The following is a 21,729-nucleotide window of genomic DNA, read 5'->3' as shown; positions in this document are numbered from 1 at the left end:
CTTTCAAGTTATAGTATATATATGTATCTATTTACACATAATTGTTCGTGAATCATCGAGAACAGTCGAAGGGTATTTGAATAGTTCAAAAATTTTGAGATTCAACTTTACAGACTTTGCTTATTGTGTTGAAAACATATAAAGATCTAGTTTAAATTTGGTCGGAAATTTTCGGGTTGTCACAGTACATACCCGTTAAAGAAATTTTGTCTCGAAATTTGATTGGGATGGTCATGGCTGACAATAAGTATGTTTTTATGACGCATACGAGCTGAAAATTAGAGTTTTATCATCATTGAGTACTAAAGATAAAATAATTCGATTTTGTGAAAAGTACGAGTGAAGTTATCACAAAAGAGTGAAATGAATAAATGTAGATTCGTCATATCTTTTGACATAGATAGGATTGATTTCCGGAGTTCAAGGGATTTAGGGAAAAATCTTCGTAATAAGATTTGATTCTTCGGTAATTAAGAAAATTAGGATCTTCTTTGATTAAATGCGATAACCTGTCACAATTGCTCTGTCAGATTTTTCGCTATAAATCCACTCCCTTCGTTTCTTTATTTCCATAGCTCACCTTCTATTCTTCCTCCCTTAACTCATACTTTAAAGTATTCGTCAATATGCTTCATCCAGTTCTGATTCTTGATATACTCCTAACTTTCATATCTATCATTCTTCTTTTTCATCTGTCGTCAGAGGAATCTATTCACTTTTACTATACTCTTGGATTTATAGGGTTTTTAGTTCTCCCGTATCTTTACGTTGCAATACTTATTGATATACACGGTTTGTAATTTATGTGTTGTCGTCAGGCTTTATATCTTTCCTTATTTTTCAGAGTCCCTGCTTCTGTCTTTCTATAATCATCGACGTCCACAGTTAATGCTCTTTCCTTTTTGCTGCGATTTATACCCCTATTTTTATTTTGGAGCCTCATGCTCTGTTTTCTCTTCTATCCATTAAGCACCGCATGTAATGATCCAGAATTCGCAGATATGAATTTTGGAATGAACATAGTTAATGTTCTAAGAATTAAATTGTAATGGCATGATCTTGATTTGTCAAATTACTAGAATACCTCGGAAAATGCCGAATCATCAAGAAAAATATTTTCTTGATATGTTTAGAGTTTAAGTAGAATACAAGAGTCGTGTAACATGGCACATGATGACGTTATTATCTGTGAATCATCACGTTCCATTTAGAAACTCAGCATGACTTACTATAATATAATCACGTTGATCAAGTGTCATTATATTATACTAACTCATGCTTCAATTCCCAACACTTCTTCAAAACATTCATAATTTAAACTCGAAGGTTTATAGAATATAGAAACTAAACAGTTTCCTTTATGATGTAATACAGATAACGCGAAGAGATAAATGATTTCAGATAAGAATATTTATAAAAATATCTTCAGAAATATCGATGATATTTATAATGAAAGATACGATGATATCTTAGAATTTCTAATATCGAAAGGTGATGAACAAGATTTGTCCGCAAAAGTTTAGAGTCAGGAGCAAAGTATTCGTTAATGACTTCAGCAGACACTGAATCATTTAGATTCTTTGAAGGCAGGTTTAGTCTTTGTGATTTGTCCATAGCCTCCTTCATAGTTTGGTCAATTTTTCTGTTCCAAACCTTCTCTTTTTCGGAGCTTTTCCAACACCTTATTCTTTATCATCAAACTTTTTACTGTTAAGATCGTTTACAGTTTTTGCTACTTCATCAGCTTTTTCAACATTCAGAGTATTAATTCGTAGACTGGTTGCTTTTCAGAATTTCAGAATGAAAGCTCATAATTCTAAGAGATGAATTTTATATGTATACATATGTTGTTCTAGTCAGTTTTGAATTCAAAGTATGGCATTTGAAAGATGTAAGAATCTAAGAGTGATGTTTTCTGTTAAATCTTGGCTTGGATTCTGATTTTTTAAAATCATAATATGTAATCAAATTTGGATGCGAATGGTTGTTTTGATTTCTATGAAAGAATGTATATCGTTGTGAAAGTAGTGAGTATAGTTGATGATTTGCTTAATCAGAATCGAAGAATGTAACATATTAATTGTGAATTTATATATCTTCCGGGTATTACCTACCCGTTAAAAGTTTCACAAGTAATATTTTGTACGAGAGAATTTTATTACAGTCTTTATGAAAATATATATATGTGTATTTTCTTCAGATGTAATACAGATTTAATGAGTTAATATCATATTAAGTTCATTTGATTTTCGGCTGGATTAGAAATGAATAATCTCTAAAACATTAAAGATTTAATAATCTTCGCGGAGTAATTCACTGATGTAATCAATACTTCGTTATTCAGTTTTATTGATATTTCCTCAGCGAATCATGTTAGTGCTCATGGAACTCTTGCTAACTTCACAAGGTACATGATGTTTTTTAGAAAGTTTTGAATACATCGAAGATGAAAGTATAAAATCAAACATATAATTGAATAATATACTTAGTTTATTATGAAATGGAATTCATTGAGTTGAAACGGAGATTGTGGTTAACGAAGGATGTACATCATAGCATATCAGTAACATGAACTAACCGAGTAGTACCTACTAGTTAAGATTCACACGTAATAGCTTAGTACGAAAAGATTTATTTTGATCCCAAAATTCATATATATATATATATATATATATATATATATATATATATATATATATATATATATATATATATATATATATATATATATATATATAATATACATATAATTTCTTCAGAGGGAATGAGTTAATACTTCATAACTCGTTGATACGATATACGCATTGTTGATTATTGATGATGTTTGCGGTGATTATGGATCTGGCGGAGCTTGTGATGTTGTAGATGCTGCTAATAAAACAGATCTAGCTTGTAAATTGTGCACCATTCCGATCAGGGTTTTATTTCATCATTTCTATTCACTCACTCATCTGATTTATAATTAGAACTAGAATAAGTAATCTCTAAAACTTTTAGAAACTACATATTCTCTGCAAAATATTTCTTTGATGAATTTATGAATCAATTCTTCATCGTTTGTTGTTGTTGGTATTCCTTGGTATCCATGGTGCGTATGACGTTGATGTTCGAGGTACAGATTGTGATGTTGAGGTGTGTGATGTAGATGTTGTTGTTGGTGGTGGTAATGGTACTGTTGGTGTTGGTGATGGTGGTACTGTTGATGCCGGTGATGCTGCTGGTGCTTGTAACCTTTGCACCATATTTTCCAAAGCCACTACCAGAGCGCGAAGCTCGTTGACTTCTTCTATTACACCGGAGTGGTTGTCGGTTTGGACGAGCAGACAAATAAGATCTAGAATTTGAGATAGTATATAATCATGACGAGATACTCTGGAAATGAAAGAGAAAATGGTATCACGGACAGGCTCGCCGGTAAGTGCTTCAGGTTCCTTGCTAAGAGGGAAATGTGGTGGATGGAAGGGATCACATTCTTCTTGTCTCCAATGATTAAGTAGACTACGAACCCATCCCTAATTCATCCAGAATAGATGATTGCTAATTGGTTGATCCATTCTTGTCACACTGCTTTCGGAGCTCGAGTGAAACTCCATATCGGAATAGTTGTCGGAGTTTAAGGAATTTGAACTAGATACGGGATCCATCTTATATAATTAGGGAGATGATTTTTGATATGAAATAGATTATAGAATTTAGATTGGTATTCTTCCATACATAATTTATATATGTATATATAATACCAAAATTCCATAAACCACGGAGGAATCTTTGGAAGATGTTAGGTAAAGTTTACATTAACATATATGCCAAGATATGAATTCGTCTGTACACTATCTATGCAATAAATGCAAGAAAATGCGTCTAGACTTAGGAACGATAAGCAAGTAATTTCTGACAAGAAATGATAAGCAAAACTCGGTAAAAACAGATACGGTCATAGTCCAGACTCACTAATGCATCCTAACAATTACCAGTTAAACACACTAATGCAAATTCTGGTTCCCTATGACCTCAAGCTCTGATACCAACTATAATTCAGTTGGGGACACCACACGTCCCACCCAGTACCTTCCCAGCTAATCGCCTGGTGACCACTGAGTGTACCTCAGACACTGATTTTACGGCCCTGCCTCTCGGCAAAACCAACCATATTTGGACCGCGAGGAGTAAGAGCCAATGCTTCATCACAGGTAACACTGTGAGAACCCCCTCTACGATTAAGCCGACGACACAGGTTAAACCAGCTCTGATACCAACTTTAATTGACCCGTCCAAATCTATTTAGACGAATACATCATTCATCGATTTCACAATGAGGTACTGACCTCTACATGATACATTTTGTAAACATTGCATTCTTTTGAAAAGGCACATCATAATTGAATACCAAATTCCAAGGTTTTTGACGATTGATAATTTCTACATATAGACAATCACCGTAATTAATAATTTACAATACTACATCCGTTGATAATGCAGTTAAAATAAGATATATGGTGATGATTTTGTGAATGCAATGTTTTCTCGAATAAAGCATGTATGGCTCCATGCACATAGCTTGTATCACATATAAGAAAACAGCGGAAGACTTCTAGAAACCTGAGAATAAACATGCTTAAAAGTGTCAACACAAAGGTTGGTGAGTTCATAGTTTTAATGTTTCGCATAATTTGTATATAAAGGTGGATCACAAGATTTCAGTTGTTTCATCTAAAAACGTTTATCAAAATATTCTACGAAGTTGAGCACCCTAGTAACTAAACTTTAACGTCTATATAATAAGTACCCCTGTTTTAACATACATGCAACTAACATGTACAATACACGCAAACCAACGTGTACTAACCTCAAATAGTATACGTCTATTTTATAGTTCAGGCTAGGGTCTCTATACCTGAAACGGACGGGGATGTCAAGCCCTATGGATCCATATACAACTACTCGCGCCCACCAGTTCTTATAACCGGCAGTTACTAGTTATCAAAGATAAGGGATTTTCGGTTCAAACTCGGTGTAGAATTTAGTATATACTTGTATCCATTGCGTTTAAAATAAAGTGCATTATTCTCAGCCTACAAATATAGATTGCAAAAGCAATTAAAAAGGAAGCAAATGAAACTCACCTTAGCAGCAGATAAGGTCATTCACCGAAATGTGACCGAAACTCAAAATGCAAAATAACCATAGATCTCAACCTAGAGAACATATGTTGGTCAATAAATGTCTAACAAGCTAGGTTGGGTCATAGTGTATCACAATCCTAATGCTCGAGATCGACATACAAAAGTTATCAAAAGTCATTTCAAAAAGTCAATCTGACTCAATACGATCTTTAAATCTATACATGTTTATTAACATAGTATAAGTCTTGATAATTGAACGAATTTATAGTTTAACAAACTCAAAATATTATTTATTTCAGGAGCTATATTATATTTGAATTATCATGGCAATCGAAAATACTTTATTATTTCACATAGTTTTTCAATACTTGTAAAATCAGACTATAGTGTTTATAAAGCTTTAAAACCTGATTAGACAGTCAACTTTGACAATTGTTCAACAAAACGAGACGTGCCTTATACAAGGATTCATTTACTTGGCTGGTAATATTTAAAAATCCATTTTATCAATCTCATAAACAAGTTTGTTCAAATTTTAATTGCAGATTCAAAAGCAATTTCAATTAACGTAAATCATAATTCAGTTGACTATATCTTTTAATTCGTTCATCGAAATTACGCGATTTCTAAATGAAGAGTTATTGATTTTTCGCCAGCTTTCCAATAACATGCATATCATATACTTTTTATCAGTAGTATATGTATTAAATTTGTGTTTCATCATAAACTATCAAATGACAAAATTAAAGCATACAAGCATGCATAAACATATATACTCGAGCATTAGATATGAATACACTATTAATATATAAAAGATAAGATATGAATGCTCACGTATCAATATTGTGATTCAATATTGTAGGAAAGTATGTAGACGTAACGGAGATGATAAACACTAAGTTTGACTTGCGAACAATACCCACGAACATTACCCATAACCTCCATAGCTATAACCTATAGTTTCCTTAGCTTAAACCCGTTTGAAAACTTGTTTTGAAAATGACACGCTCATGACTTTGTCGTAATATTTTATGTAAAACATAATAATAATAATACTACTACTAATAATAATAAGATTAATAATAATAATATTAATCTTAATAATAATATTAATCTTAATAATAATAATAATAATAATAATAATAATAATAATAATATATATATATATATATATATATATATATATATATATATATATATATATATATATATAAGAGAGATTGAGAAAAAAAAAATATGCACGCCTTCTGCAACGAGCTCGGGCTTTATAGGCCAGAAACTGATCCCACAGCTCCGCGATTGTGGAGTGTGTGAGTGCAAATATGCCGCGATTGCGGAGCAGCTTGCTTCAGCTCACCACTTGTTTTGGCCACTTCCTTGCTGACATAATTAAATATAATATATAATATATATATAATTTAAATTAATTAATTATAAATTATATTTTATTCCCGTGCATAGTTGATTTGTAATTTTTATTCCGATAAGTCGTACGTCATCACTCAACTTATGTCCCGGTTTCAAGTTTTCGAACGTCCTCTCGTACACTGAGAAAACTTGTACTTTACGTTTTGTGACTCGTACCTTTGTCAAAATATAAACTTAAATTATCTATAAACTATACCACTCGAAATATAACTTATACATTTGAGTGTTTTGGTCATTTTCTTCTATAAATCATCGTCTTGTTATTTACCAATATTATAGTATTATCAAATGTTTTATAATCAACTTAATATATATTATTTAAAAACACATTTAAAAAAAAAAACAACGCAAGTTATTCAAACAATTAATATCCAACTTATCATAAATATTCACATAGATATTTAAACCAATAAGTTTAATGCACAGTATCATATACTTAATACTTTGTTACGCTTTCAAGTTATAGTATATATATGTATCTATTTACACATAATTGTTCGTGAATCATCGAGAACAGTCGAAGGGTATTTGAATAGTTCAAAAATTTTGAGATTCAACTTTACAGACTTTGCTTATCGTGTCGAAAACATATAAAGATATAGTTTAAATTTGGTCGGAAATTTCCGGGTTGTCACAGATTTCTTAAACTGTAACGACCCGACTTCGTTATTTAAAAAACACGGTAAAAAAAAAAAATTTAATCAACACATCTGGACGGCGTCCAGCAAAGAAGACTTGGACGGCGTCCAGAAGATCTGGACGGCGTCCAAATGAACTGCCAGATTCTGATCTAGGTGTCCAACTTACGTGAGCGAAAAATCCGCTTCCCGACACTTTTAAACGACACCCTTTTTACAACATGATAATATAATTAAAACTAAGACGTTTCCACAATAAAACCATGTTTTACAACATCAGACCCACATCGGCCATTTTACGAAATACATACAGAAATACGAGCTTAGACCCAAATGAGTTTAAGTTCCAAACAACTACGAGCATGATGTTTGGGGATAAACTACCCAATCCTAGGTCGAATTCAAAAGTAATCCAAGCAAACATCAAAAGGGGAGACCAACTAAATCCCGAGCATACCCTTGCCGAATCCGCTTCCGAACCTAAAAATGTAAACAACGAGAGGGTAAGCTAATGCTTAGTGAATGCAATACTTATACATATACATATGTAATTTACCTACGCGCATACCCCAACACACAACACGTATAAAACGTATAAGTAATCTAGCATTCCCACATACAACAATCAACAACGTTAGTATATAACTCAACACAATAATATACTAAATCAATACAATGCACAAACATACCAAACCGTTCCCCGCTATGGCACTACTGACTTGTAGACGACTCATAACGTCGAGTCTCACTCGTATGATATCACTGACTTGTAAATCATCATAAGGTGTCACCGACTTGTGAATCACCAAAGGGTGTCACCGACTTGTGAACTACCCCTTAATACTTATGGGTCACCGACTTGTGAAAGTCATGTGGCGTCACCGACTCGTGAAGCACCACCTAGTGTTACCGACTTGTGAGCACTAAGAAATGTCACCAACTCGTGAATCACTTCTTCGACTTATGGTATCACCGACTTGTGATTCACCATCTAGTGTCACCGACTTGTGAACACTATGAAGTGTCAACGACTTGTGAAGCACTATAGGGTGTCACCGACTTGCGAAACACTCGCCATTACATACGAGGACACAGACTTGTGAACCTCCAAAAGGTGTCACCGACTTGTGAGTCACCTAACGAAATACTAAAGGGGTTACCGCCTCGTGAACCACCATGAGGTGTCACCGACTTGTGAGTTACCTAACGAGACACTACCGACCTGTAGTTCTCTTCACCCATAACCTCAATAAGTCACCATCTTGTGACATAACACCCAATACTCACGATGTGGCACCTAAGGCCCACATCACGTACGAGTAAATAAACCACATACATATATGTATAAATATTCCACTCACCTCGATTACAAGAAAGGCAACTCTGGCTTGAGCTCCTAATCGTCTAACGTGAATCACCTAGATAATTCACAAACAAATAAGCTAAACACTCTAGCTTATGCCCAAAACACCATAAGTGCAATTTCGACCCATTTGCACATACCTTACATTGACTAAGTTAAAACTCGCCCAAAACACTTATAATCACGATTAACTAGCGATTATATTCTAACATCATAATATACTCAATTCTTAAGTGATAAACACTTATTATGCCCAATTTGACACCAAACCCTAATTTTGACCCACTTCAAAATTAGTCAACTAAAATACACCCAAAATGGGTTTCAACACACCCATAATCACTAAAACTAGTGATTAACCCATTTTGCAAGTCTTGAACTTGACCAAAACAACCACCAACCCAAAATCCACCAACGACACCACAAAACCCGATTACTAGCATCACTAAACTCACTTCATGAGTTTAAATAGGTTTATCAACAATTTAAGTTCAAACCCTAACTTTGAATATCAAATCAAACAATAAAATTCGAATTTAGAACTTATCACAACAACCAGAACGTAGCTAGGAGCGAGATGAACAATTTTAAAACCCGAGCTTTGGTGAGAATCTAACTCCTTCTTGTCCAAATCAAGCTCTCTCTCTCTAAACTCTTTTCCTCTCTCTAGAATTGGATGAGAGTGTTTGTGTGGATGAAATGTGATCCACAAATGGGATCTAGATCAGTTTTGAGGGCTCCAAACCGGCACAAAAGTGATTTGACCAAAATACCCCTTTTTTAAAACCAAATAAAACAACTGGCCCGTCAGTACATCTGGACGGCGTCCCAAGTATTGGACGGCATCCAATGCTTCACTGCTAGACGGCGTCCCGAATCTTGGGCGGCGTCCCACTTAACTGAAAAGGAAAACAGGGTCTTACATTAACCCAATACAAACATGGATACTGGGTTAAATCTTCTAAATGATAATGAACATAGGGACTATTTGCCTAGTTGTCTAGAAGATGGTGATGTGATTTATAGGCAAATTGATGTGTATGCTGAACATGAGGATATAAAAGGGAAGAGGTTATGGACACAACAAATTAATAATGATAACTTAGTAGATGATGTTTTTCACAGTGAAGGGAGCTTAGTAGAGGGTGATCACAGTGAAGGTAGTGACTCTGAGGATAGTGATTACATTGTTGATGAGGAAAATGAGATTGTGGATGTTCATGTAGAGATGAAAGATTTTAATTGTAACATTGATAATGTAGTGACCCGAACTTTTTCATGTTTATATTTATTAAATGAAATTGATATTTACATGATTAAGTGTTTCCAACATGTTAAGCAATCAAACTTGTTAAGACTTGATTAATTGAAATAGGTTTCATATAGACAATTGACCACCCAAGTTGACCGGTGATTCACGAACGTTAAAACTTGTAAAAACTATATGATGACATATATATGATTATATATATAGTTAACATGATATTATGATAAGTAAGTATCTCATTAGGTATTTTAACAATGAGTTATATACATAAAATTGTGTTTATTGAATTAAGAAACTCGAAACGATATATGTAACAATTATCGTTATAACAACGTCTTACTAATTTCATATGAATCATATTAAGATATTGTTACACTATGTTTAATCATGATAAATGATAAGTAAACATTTCATTATGTATATTAACAATGAATTACATATGTAAAACAAGACTACTAACTTAAGAATTTCGAAACGAGACATATATGTAACGATTATCTTTTTAAAAACATTTAACTGTATATATATCATACTAAGATATATTAATATATCATAATATCATGATAATGTAATAATTTAACATCTCTTTAGATATAATAAACAATGGGTTAACAACATTTAACAAGATCGTTAACCTAAAGGTTTCAAAACAACATTTACATGTAACGACTAACGATGACTTAACGACTCAGTTAAAATGTATATACATGTAGTGTTTTAATATGTATTCATACACTTTTGAAAGACTTCAAGACACTTATCAAAATACTTCTACTTAACAAAAATGATTACAATTACATCCTCGTTCAGTTTCATCAACAATTCTACTCGTATGCACCCGTATTCGTACTCGTACAATACACAGCTTCTAAATGTATGTACTATTGGTATATACACTACAATGATCAACTCTTAGCAGCCCATGTGAGTCACCTAACACATGTGGGAACCATTATTTGGCAACTAGCATGAGATATCTCATAAAATTACAAAAATATTAGTAATCATTCATGACTTATTTACATGAAAACAAAATTACATATCCTTTATATCTAATCCATATTCCAATGACCAAAAACACCTACAAACACTTTCATTCTTCAATTTTCTTCATCTAATTGATCTCTCTAAAGTTCCATCTTCAAGTTCTAAGTGTTCTTCATAAATTCTACAAGTTCTAGTTTCATAAAATCAAGAATACTTCCAAGTTTACTAGCTCACTTCCAATCTTGTAAAGTGATCATCCAACCTCAAGAAATCCTTGTTGTTTACAGTAAGATATCATTCTAAATCTGGGTAATACTCATATACAAACTTTGATTCAATTTCTATAACTATAACTATCTTAATTCGAGTGATAATCTTACTTGAACTTGTTTTCGTGTCATGATTCTACTTCAAGAACTTTCAAGCCATCCAAGATCCTTTGAAGCTAGATCATTTCTTGTCACTTCCAGTAGGTTTACCTACTAAACTTGAGGTAGTAATGATGTTCATAACATCATTAGATTCATACATATAAAACTATCTTATTCGAAGATTTGAACATGTAATCACTAGAACATAGTTTAGTTAATTCTAAACTTGTTCGCAAACAAAAGTTAATCCTTCTAACTTGACTTTTAAAATCAACTAAACACATGTTCTATATCTATATGATATGCTAACTTAATGATTTAAAACCGGAAAACACGAAAAACACCGTAAAATCCGGATATATGCTGTCGTAGTAACACCGCGGGCTGTTTTGGGTTAGTTAATTAAACACTATGTGTGATGACCCGGAAATTTCTGACCAAATTTAAACTTTATCTTTAATGATTTAATGTTTCCGACACGATAAACAAAGTCTGTAATGTTGAGTCTCAAAGTTTTGGAACTATATTCATGTAATCAATTATTCTTTGACTGTTCTCGAAGATTCACGAACAATATATATATAATTTAATGTGCATATATATATATATATATATATATATATATATATATATATATATATATATATATATATATATATATATATATATATATGATTTCAAGTTATTTAGTAAACGATAGTAACATTCGATTATTGATTCGATTGATATTTAGATAAGTTAACTAAAACGTTTAAGATAAAGCAGTAAAACACTAATTTGCTACAGTATTTTCGAATTTCTACAGTACTCGAAAAGCTACAGTGTTTTCAAAAATCACTATTTGCTACAGTAACTTTGCTACAGTAAATCGCTATTTTAAAATGAATATATATATATATATATATATATATATATATATATATATATATATATATATATATATGTATATATATATGTATATATACTACGAGACGATGATTTATAGAAGCAAATAACCAAAACACTTAATTGATTAAAGCTATACTTTGAGTGACAAAGTTTATCAATGATTAAGTTTAATTTTTGATAAAGGTACACGTCGCGTAACGAAAAGTAGTTTTCTAACGTACGAAAATGCGTTCGAGAAACTGGAACCGGGACATAAGTCGAGTGATGACGTACGACTTATCGAAACAAATGTTACAAGTTAACTATGCACGTAAATATAATATAATATATAAATAATTATATAAATTAAATATAATATATATTATATTTAAACATGTCGACAAACGTTAGGACAAAAGTTTTGTGAGCTGGAAAAGGACCCCATGCGATCGCATGGGAATCCTTCTACCAAGCCATGCGATCGCATGGCAGTAGAAATCAGGCCAGGTCTATAAAGCTCGCAGTTTTGTTCGAATTTATTTACTTTCTTCTTCTCAAATCTCTCTGTATCTCATATATATATATATATATATATATATATATATATATATATATATATATATATATATATATATATATATATATATATATATATATATATATATATATATATATATATTATTAATTATTATTATTATTATTATTATTATTAATATTAAGATTATTATTATTAATCTTATTATTATTATTATTATTAGTATTAGTATTATTATTTTTACGATACAAAAATAATAATATATTACGACGGAGTGATGTTCAAATAATTTCAAAACAAGTTTTCGAGCGGGATAGAGCTAAGGAAATTATAGGTTATTGCCAAGGAGGTTATGGGTAATGTTCGGGGGTATATTTGTGAAACAAACCTAGTATTTATCATCTCCGTTACGTCTACGTACTGTCCTACAATATTGAATCTCAATATTAATACGTAAGCATTTATATTTTATCTTTTATAAATTAATAGTGTATACATTCTAGTGCTCGAGTATGTATATTTATACGTGTGTATGCTAAATTTCGTCGTTAAACAGTTTATAATGAATCAAGAATTAAATACATATATTACTGGTAAAAGGTATATGATATACATGTTTTTGGAAAGCTGGCGAAAAATCAATAACTTTTCATTTAGATACCGAATAGTTTCGATGAACGGATTAAAAGATATGATCAACTGAATTATGATTGACGTTAATTAAAATTGCTTTTGAATCTGCAATTAATATTTAAACAACTTGTTTGTAACATTGATAAAATGGATTTTTGAATATTACCAACCAAGTAAATGAATCCTTATATAAGGTACATCTCGTTTTGTGAACTATTGTCAAAATTGACTTTTTGAAACGACTTTGAATAACTTTTGTATGTCGATCTCGAGCATTAGGATTGTGATACACTATGACCAGACTTAGCTTGATAGACATTTATTGACCAACATATTTTCTCTAGGTTGAGATCTACGGTTATTTGGTAATCCGAGTTTCGGTCACATTTTGGGGAACGATTTAATATGCTGCTAAGGTGAGTTTCATTTGCTCCCTTTTTAATTGCTTTTGCAATATATATTTTTGGGCTGAGAATACATGCACTTTATTTTAAACGCAATGGATACAAGTACATACTAAATTCTACACTGAGTTTGAACCGAAAATCCCTTAGCTTTGGTAACTAGTAACTGCCAGTTATAAGAACTGGTGGGCGCGAGTAGTAGTATATGGATCCATAGGGCTTGACGTCCCCGTCTGTTCCAGGTATAGAAACCCTAGCATGAACTATAAACACAGACGTATGCTATTTGAGTGTATCGTACATGTTGGTTGCATGTTAAACACAGGGGTACTTATTAGATAGACGTTAAAGCTTAGTTACCAGGGTGCTTGATAATGCTAAAAACGAACATATATTTCATAGCATTATCCCTCAAGAAAGACAAGCTTTTAGTTGCAATTGTTCTATTTACAAGTGATATTCGTTTAAATAATAAAAGGTGAAGACAAAAGACATATTCGACGAATTGAAGACGCAAATGACCAAATAGCTCAAAAGTACAAAATACAATCAAAGAGGTTCCAATTATTGGTGAGAAGCGTCTAGAAATGACAAAAGTACAAGTTACAAAACGAAAAGTACAAGATATTAAATTGTACGCAAGGACGTTCGAAAATCCGGAACCGGGACCTAAGTCAACTTTCAATGCACGACGCAACGGAATGAAAATTACAAGTCAACTATGCATATAAATATAATATAAAATATAAATAATTCTTAAAATTATATATATATTATATTTATTTATTAAAAAATCCGTCGGCAAGCTAGGAGCCAAACTTGGATGAGCTATAATTCACTACTCCGCGCTCGCGGAGCTGTGAAGGAGAAACCCTTCGAGATCGCGGAGCACACCAAAACTGAAATGAGGTCTATAAAAGGCAACGCATTCGATCGATATTTGACATCTTTTTCTTTCCTTTCTATCATACGTAAAAATATATATATATATATATATATATATATATATATATATATATATATATATATATATATATATATATATATATATATATATATATATATATATATATTATAATTTTAATTTTAATTTTAATTTTAATTTTAAATTCTAATAATAAGGGTATGTTAGCGAATGTTGTAAGGGTGTAAGTCGAAATTCTGTCCATGTAACGCTACGCTATTTTTAATTACTGTAAGTTATGGTTAATGTTATTTTTAAATTAATGTCTCGTAGCTAAGTTATTATTATACTTATTTAATGCCGAAGTAATCATGATGTTGGGCTAAATATTAAAATTGGGTAATTGGGCTTTATACCATAATTGGGGTTTGAATAAAAGAACGACACTTGTGGAAATTAGACTATGGGCTATTAATGTGTTTTATATTAACTAAACGATACCTCGTTAATTTAATATATAAACTTATAATTTGACGTATTTATATATAACCACATACGCTTGACTGGGTACGGTGGGCGGGATATCTATAAATACCAATAATTGTTCATTTTACCGGACACGGAACTGGATTAATAGTTAATAGACTTGTTGAAACAGGGGTGAATTACATTCAAGGGTAATTGGTGTAATTGTTAACAAAGTAGTAAAACCTTGGTTTACACGCAGTCGATAACCTGGTGTATTCATTAAACAAAGTATTAAAACCTTGTTACAATTCGAATCCCCAATTAGTTGGAATATTTGACTTCGGGAATAAGAATAATTTGACGAAGGCTTTCGCACTTTATATTTATGACTGATGGACTATTATGGACAAATCTGTATGGACATATCGAATAATCCAGGACAAAGGACAATTAACCCATGGGAATAAACTAGAAACAACACGTCAAACATCATGATTATGGAAGTTTAAATAAGCATAATTCCTTTATTTCATATTTAATTTCCTTTATTTTATATTTAATTGCACTTTTAATTATCGCACTTTTATTTATTGTCATTATATTTAATTGCACTTTTAATTATCGTACTTTTTAATTATCGCAATTTTATTTTATCGCACTTTTATTTATCGCAATTTCATTATCGTTATTTACTTTACGCTTTAAATTAAGTTGTATTTATTTTTAATATTTTACATTAGGTTTTAACTACGACTAAAGTTTTAAAATCGACAAACCGGTCATTAAACGGTAAAAAACCCCCCTTTATAATAATAATGTTACTTATATATATTGTTGTATTTTTACAAATATAGTTTTTAAAAATATAGCGTTAAGCTTGTTTAAGAGATCCCTGTGGAACGAACCGGACTTACTAAAAACTACACTACTGTACGATTAGGTACACTGCCTATAAGTGTTGTAGTAAGGTTTAGGTATATCCACTCTATAAATAAATAAATTTGTGTAAAATCGTATCGTATTTAATAGTATTTCCTTGTAAAAATTAATACTATTTCCTAGTACACCTCGCACACATCAAGTATTTTTGGCGTCGCTGCCGGGGACAGCCAAAGCGAAACGCTATAAAAAATATTTATTTTTAAAAAAGTTTGTTCAAAATATATAATATATAAAATTATAAAGTAATTTTATTTCTATTTTAGTTTTTTAAAATTAAGTTTTTATTTAATTTATATAAATATTTTATATAAATATCAAAAACAAAAACAAAAAAAATTAATTAAAACTGAGAATTGGGCCGAAACCAGTCGAAGCCCAACGCTATTTTTATTTAAATATCGAAGTGGGCCGAACTGTTTTTAGCCCAATACTTAATCCGGTAATATTCATCTCCGCGATCTCGGAGTAGAAAAGGGCAGAGAGCTTCGAGATCGCGTAGCACACCCTGACACGCCTGGTCAAACCCTAATTCTGCATTAATTACGGAGTATTATTTATTATTATTATTAAAACCCTAATTAGGGTTTAATTTTAAATTAATTAGTTTTAGTTTTTATTATTAATTTGTATTTTTAGTTTAATTAGTTTTAATAATATATAAAATTAATACTTTTATAAAATAAATAATATAAAAATAATATTTTTATAAAAATTGTACTTTTTACAACTTTAAGTATATTTTTATATTTTGTTCCTTTTTAATTTATTTTAGAGTAATATTTGTATTTTTCGCTCGTTTTTAGTTTTAAGTCATAGTTTTTGCCATAGTTATTTTTATTTCTAGATTTTTAGGCATTGCCGTAAAATCCCTTAAGTGTTTTTTCTTTAGACTAAGATTTAGGTGCTTTAGAATTTTGCGACGCCGTTTTTTAAGTTTTAGTACCTTTTTAAGTTATTTCCATTTGGGATATAATATTTCTTTTAAGCTTTAATATTTTTAGACGCAACTTTTAATTCTTAGTTTTTAGTTTCTTTTTAAGTTTCGACGCGCTACTTTCTTATTTTTAATTTTCGACCTTTTATTTTTCTTCGACGTTTTTCGACGCGCTCTTTTTCTTTCTTATTTCTCGACGCTCTAGTTTTTAGGACTTAGATTTTTTTTCTATTTCTTATCTAAATTTCTTTAAACTTTAACGAAAAATTATTTTAAGTGGTTAAATTGATAGACATCAAAATTTTCTGGTTCGTAGTAATAGTTGGATTTGTACGTGGACCGGGTTATTGGAGCCAAACAGTACTCAATTATATTGAGACCAAACGAATCCTGCCCCTCTGCTGCATCTTTTGGTTATTCGAAACGTGGGCAAAATCAGAAAAGTCTATTAATTTGATAACTTATATAATTTTTCTTCCTTTTTAAAAACTAATAGGATATTCAGTGAATGCACCGAGAAAAACGTTCACCACCTTTTGTACGTTCACCACCTGTAACCAGATCAAGACATCTAGCAAATATTGTCGCCGTTGATTTTTCTTTAGAATCGTCATCCAGTCAACCAAGTACTCCAATTCAAATTTCCGATAATCCATTTTTCGAACCCGACCTCACAATTGAGAATCCGGAAAATATTCAGGGACGATTCCGAGATCCTGAACCATTAATCTTTCCTCCGGAACCACCAATCATTCAAACAGAGATTGTTGAGGAACGAACCATTAAATCAGAATCCTCTAGTGATTCAGATTCAACAAATTCAATTATGGAGAATCTGGAACCTCTAAGTATGGAAGACCGAATGCGAGCTAAACGCACTGGCCAAGGTCACGCAATTACTCAACCAGACATTAATGCGCCAGATTATGAAATCAAAGGACAAATTCTACACATGGTGACTAATCAATGCCAATTTAGTGGTGCACCGAAGGAAGATCCAAATGAACATCTTCGTACTTTTAATAGGATCTGTACTTTATTTAAAATTCGAGAAGTAGAGGATGAACAGATATATCTCATGTTATTTCCCCGGACTTTAAAGGGAGAAGCCAAAGATTGGTTGGAATCGTTACCTGAAGGGGCGATTGATACATGGGACGTTTTAGTTGAAAAATTTCTTAAACAATTCTTTCCGGCATCTAAAGCCGTGAGACTTCAAGGAGAAATTGTTACGTTCACACAAAAGCCAAACGAAACTCTATATGAAGCGTGGACAAGATTTGGAAAGTTATTAAGAGGATGTCCGCAACATGGTTTAGACACTTGTCAAATAGTACAAATATTCTACCAAGGATGCGACATCACTACAAGGAAAGACATCGATATAGCAGCTGGTGGTTCCATTATGAAGAAAACAGCAACTGATGCTTACAAAATTATTGATAACACTGCTTCCCACTCATATGAGTGGCACCAAGAAAAAGATATCGTTAGATCATCTAAAGCAGCTAGAGCCGATTCTAGCCATGACTTAGATTCCATTTCCGCAAAGATAGATGCTGTCGAAAGACGAATGGAAAAGATGACTAAAGATATTCACTCAATACGAATTAGTTGTGAGCAGTGTGGAGGACCACATTTGACAAATGATTGTCTTAGTATTGAACTAACAATGGAACAAAGAGAGAATGTTTCATACATAAACCAAAGGCCTGAAAATAATTATCAGAATAATTATCAACCGCCAAGACCGATCTACAATCAAAACCAGAATTATAACCGAAATGTTCCATACAACAACCAACAAGGTCCTAGCAATCAACAAGTATCCAATAATACTTACAATCAACAAAGACCTATTTTTCAAAACAAACCACCACAAACCGATGATAAAAAGCCAAATTTAGAAGACATGATGTCAAAGCTAGTTGATTCTCAAACACAGTTTTTCACATCTCAGAAACAAACCAATGAACAAAATGCTCAAGCATTTAGAAATCAACAAGCTTCTATTCAAAATTTGGAACAAGAATTAAGTAACCTAGCAAGATTGATAGGTGAAAGAAAACCGGGAAGTCTACCTAGTGATACTAATGCTAACCCCCGGAATGAAACAGCTAAAGCCATTACCACAAGAAGTGGTATTACACTTAAACCACCTGAAATACCTGTAATTTCTGATGAAGCTATTCCTACCCCACAAGAACTACAATCTAAGCAAGATAAGGAAACAGAACCGGTAGTTGAAAAGGTTAATGAAGATAACACAGTTAAGGCTAAACCTTATGTTAAACCATACCAACCACCGCTTCTTTACCCGAGTAAAATGAGAAAAGAGAGACTTGAAGCCGAGCAATCCAAATTCTTGGATATGTTTAAACAAATAAATGTAAATCTTCCTTTCATTGATGTGATCTCAGGAATGTCTAGATATGCTAAATTCTTAAAAGATCTGATCACAAATAGAAAGAAAATGGAAGAACTCTCTGCTGTTACTATGAATGCTAATTGTTCTACCGTGCTGTTGAATAAGATACCAGAAAAACTTTCAGATCCAGGAAGTTTCACAATTCCATGTTTTCTGGATAGTCTTAGTTCAATAGAAGCATTGGCAGACTTAGGTGCTAGTATAAATTTAATGCCGTATTCATTATACACTACACTAGACCTTAGAGAATTGAAACCAACAAGAATAAGTATACAACTAGCCGATCGATCAGTAAAATATCCTAGAGGGATAATGGAGAACATGCTAGTTAAAGATGGTACTTTAGTATTTCCAGTAGATTTTGTTATTCTGGACATGGAAGAAGATTCTCGAGTTCCTCTCATATTAGGAAGACCATTCTTAAACACGGCTAAAGCAATAATAGACGTGTTTGGTAAGAAACTGACCCTAAGTATAGAGGACGAGAGTGTTACCTTTTCAGTTGATAGAGCTATGCAACAACCACAATCTGCAGATGATACATGTTATTATATTCAAACTATAGAATCACATGCAGAATTGTTAGAAGAATTTCCAGAACTACAAGGAACAGGAGAATGTTCTTTAGGAGAAAGTACTGAACCAATTGATGAAACTGAAATGTTAGCTACACTTATGGCTAATGGATATGAACCAACAACAGAAGAAATTCAAATGCTAAAAGAAGAAGACAGATATCGATATAAATCATCGATAGAAGAATCACCGACATTAGAGTTAAAGCCACTTCCAAACCATTTGGAATATGCTTATTTACATGGTGAATCTGAATTACCTGTAATAATATCGTCTTCTCTTACTGAAAATGAAAAATCTAAACTCATTTCTGTGCTAAAAGCTCATAAACCAGCCATTGCATGGAAGATTCATGACATTAAAGGAATAAGTCCTTCGTATTGCACACATAAAATCCTTATGGAAGAAGGTCATAAAACGTATGTGCAACGCCAACGAAGACTAAATCCTAATATGCAAGATGTTGTTAAGAAAGAAATTATTAAACTGCTAGATGCAGGTTTAATTTATCTAATTTCTGATAGCCCATGGATAAGCCCAGTTCAATGTGTACCTAAGAAGGGTGGCATGACTGTCATTACAAATGAAAAAAATGAGCTTATTCCTACTAGGACTGTAACAGGATGGCGTGTTTGTATTGATTATAGAAAATTAAATGACGCCACCAGAAAAGATCACTTTCCCTTACCTTTTATTGATCAAATGTTGGAAAGATTAGCCGGAAATAGTTACTATTGTTTTCTTGATGGTTTTTTCGGATATTTTCAAATTCTAATAGCACCCGAGGATCAAGAGAAAACCACATTCACGTGCCCTTATGGTACTTTTGCTTACAAACACATGCCATTTGGACTTTGCAACGCCCCTGTAACCTTTCAAAGGTGCATGATGGCGATTTTTCACGACATGATAGAAGAATGCATGGAAGTTTTCATGGATAACTTTTCAGTCTTCGGTGATACATTTGAATCATGTCTAGTTAATCTTGAACGAATGCTTATTAGATGCGAACAATCAAATCTAGTTCTTAATTAGGAGAAATGCCATTTCATGGTTAAAGAAGGCATCGTTCTTGGTCATAAAATTTCAAAGGAAGGAATTGAAGTGGATAGAGCTAAAGTAGATGTAATTGCTAAACTTCCACATCCCACTAATGTTAGAGGAGTTAGGAGTTTTCTAGGGCATGCCAGTTTTTACCGACGTTTTATAAAAGATTTTTCTAAAATTGCCACTCGTATGAATAAACTCCTAGAAAAGGATGCTCCATTCATCTTTTCAGATGAATGCATCAAATCTTTTAATATTCTTAAAAAAAATTCACTAATGCGCCGATCATGATAACTCCAAATTGGAATCTACCGTTTGAACTTATGTGCGATGCAAGTGATTTTGCAATGGGAGCCATTTTAGGACAAAGGATTGAAAAACGATTTCAACCTATATATTATGCTAGTAAGACGTTACAAGGAGCACAAACAAATTATACAACTACTGAAAAAGAACTCCTTGCTATTGTCTTTGCTTTTGACAAATTTCGTTCATATCTCGTTCTAGCTAAAACGGTGGTCTATACCGACCATTCTGCTATTAGATACCTATTTTCAAAACAAGATGCCAAACCAAGATTAATCCGTTGGATCTTACTCTTACAAGAGTTTTATATTGAAATCCGAGATAAAAAGGGAGCAGAAAATCTCGCCGCTGATCATCTTTCTCGTCTAGAAAATCCCGAATTAGAAGTTCTAAATGAATCGGCCATACAAGACAACTTTCCTGATGAATATCTATTAAAGATAGATTATAATAAAATTCCATGGTTTGCAGACTATGCAAACTACTTAGTATGTGGATTCCTTGAAAA

The sequence above is a fragment of the Rutidosis leptorrhynchoides genome, chromosome 11, assembly GCF_046630445.1.
Source record: "Rutidosis leptorrhynchoides isolate AG116_Rl617_1_P2 chromosome 11, CSIRO_AGI_Rlap_v1, whole genome shotgun sequence".
NCBI classification, from domain to species: Eukaryota; Viridiplantae; Streptophyta; class Magnoliopsida; order Asterales; family Asteraceae; genus Rutidosis; species Rutidosis leptorrhynchoides.
The sequence above is the reverse complement of the archived record's forward strand: the minus strand, read 5'-3'. Positions refer to the sequence as shown.